Below are 2,685 nucleotides of genomic sequence, written 5' to 3'. Positions count from 1 at the left end.
ATTTGCACTACCACTGAGGCGATAGAGGTATCGGCTACCGACAGGTAAATATAGAACGGCCTGTCTTGCTGGGCGGAACCAACACGGGCGGCTTCGTTAGATACTCTTTAATCTCATCAAACGCTCGCTGTTGCTCTGCCCCCCAGTAAAACTCCTCATCAGGTTTGATTTTTACCAATCCCATGAACGGCTCAATTCGTCTCGACGGATTAGAGATGAACCTTCGACGAAATTGATTTTGCCGATGAGACTTTGGAGTTCCTTCTTGGTCGTCGGTGGCTTCATTGTTCGTACTGCCTCTTGACTTTTCAGGCCGATCTCAATTCCACGTTCATGAACTAGGAAGCCCAGGAATTGACCGGCCGTCACACCAAAAGCACACTTCTTTGGATTCATTCTAAGTCCGAACTTTCTAGTTCGGAGGATGCGTCGCAAATCTTCCAGGTGTCCTTCCACTGAGACAGACTTGACCACCACGTCATCGATGTAGATCTCTACCAACTTGCCGATCAGATCATGAAAGATGTAATTCATGGCTCGTTGGTACGTTGCACCGGCATTCTTCAGCCCAAATGTCATGACCACATACTCGAACAAGCCCACCGAACCCGGTACTCTGAAGGCCGTCTTATGTATATCTTCTGGAGCCATGAAAATCTGGTTGTAACCGGCGTTGCCATCCATGAAGCTTAAAACCTTATGACCAGCCCCTGCATTGATCAACGTCTCAGCTACCGGCATAGGGTACTCATCCTTCGGAGTGGCTCTGTTGAGATCGCGAAAATCTATGGCGACGCGCCATCGGCCGTCCTTCTTCTCCACAGGTACGATACTAGATATCTGATACGTCTCCGACGTATCGATAATTTCTTATGTTCCATGCCACATTATTGATGATACCTACATGTTTTATGCATACTTTATGTCATTATTATGCGTTTTCTGGAACTAACCTATTGACGAGATGCCGAAGTGCCAGTTCCTGTTTTCTGCTGTTTTTGGTTTCAGAAATCCTAGTAAGGAAATATTCTCGGAATTGGATGAAATCAACGCCCAGGGTCCTATTTTTGCACGAAGCTTCCGGAAGACCGGAGGGAGACGAAGTGGGGCCACGGGGCGCCGACACGATAGGCGGCGCGGCCAAGGGGGGCCCGCGCTGCCCTAGTGTGTGGCCCCCCTGTCAGGCCTCCGACTCCGCCCTTCCGCCTACTTAAAGTCTCCGTCGCGAAAACCCTATCACGTTTGACGAAACCAGAGAAAACCTTCCAGAGCCGCCGCCATCGCGAAGCCAAGATCTGGGGGACAGGAGTCTCTGTTCCGCACGCCGCCGGGACGGGGAAGTGCCCCGGAAGGCTCCTCCATCGACACCACCGCCATCTCCATCAACGCTGATGTCTCCCATGAGGAGGGAGTAGTTCTCCATCGAGGCTCGGGGCTGTACCGGTAGCTATGTGGTGAATCTCTCTCCTATGTGCTTCAATACAATAATCTCATGAGCTGCCTTACATGATTGAGATTCATATGATGATGCTTGTAATCTAGATGTCATTGTGCTAGTCAAGTGGGTTTTACTTATGTGATCTCCGGAGACTCCTTGTCCCACGTGTGTAAAGGTGACAGGTGTGTGCACCGTGTGGGTCTCTTAGGCTATATTTCACGAGAATACTTATTCATCTATTATGAATGGCATAGTGAAGTGCTTATTTATATCCCTTTATGATTGCAATGTGTTTTGTATCACAATTTATCCGTGTGCTACTCTAGTGATGTTATTAAAGTAGTTTATTCCTCCCGCACGGTGTAATGGTGACGAGTGTGTGCATCGTGTAGTACTTGGCGTAGGCTATGATTGTGATCTCTTGTAGATTATGAAGTTAACTATTGCTATGATGGTATTGATGTGATCTATGCCTCCTTTCGTAGCGTGAAGGTGACGAGTGTGCATGCTATGTTAGTACTTGGTTTGGTTATGTTGATCTGTCATGCACTCTAAGGTTATTTAAATATGAACATCAAATATTGTGGAGCTTGTTAACTCCGGCATTTAGGGTTCGTGTAATCCTACACAGTTAGTGGTGTTCATCATCCAACAAGAGAGTGTAGAGTCTAGCATCTATTTATTTATTCTCGTTATGTGATCAAAGTTGAGAGTGTCCACTAGTGAAAGTATGATCCCTAGGCCTTGTTCCTAAATATCGCTATCGTCTGCTTGTTTACTTGTTTTACTGCATCTCGTACTTCCTGCAATATTACCACCATCATCCACACGCCAGGCAAGCACTTTTACGGCGCCGTTACTACTTGCTCATATATATTCATACCACCTGTATTTCACTATCTCTTCGCCGAACTAGTGCACCTATTAGGTGTGTTGGGGACACAAGAGACTTCTTGCTTTGTGGTTGCGGGGTTGCATGAGAGGGATATCTTTGACCTCTTCCTCCCCGAGTTCGATAAACCTTGGGTGATCCACTTAAGGGAAACTTGCTGCTGTTCTACAAACCTCTGCTCTTGGAGGCCCAACGCTGTCTACAAGAATAGAAGCACCCGTAGACATCAAGCACTTTTCTGGCGCCGTTGCCGGGGAGGAAAGGTAAAAGGCACTCATACTTCGGTCCCAGGTAAAGTACTTTTCTGGCGCCGTTGTGTGTGTGCTCGAAGCTATTTCCTTTAGATCCTGCAATT

The sequence above is a fragment of the Lolium rigidum genome, chromosome 6, assembly GCF_022539505.1.
Source record: "Lolium rigidum isolate FL_2022 chromosome 6, APGP_CSIRO_Lrig_0.1, whole genome shotgun sequence".
NCBI lineage: Eukaryota > Viridiplantae > Streptophyta > Magnoliopsida > Poales > Poaceae > Lolium > Lolium rigidum.
The sequence above is the reverse complement of the archived record's forward strand: the minus strand, read 5'-3'. Positions refer to the sequence as shown.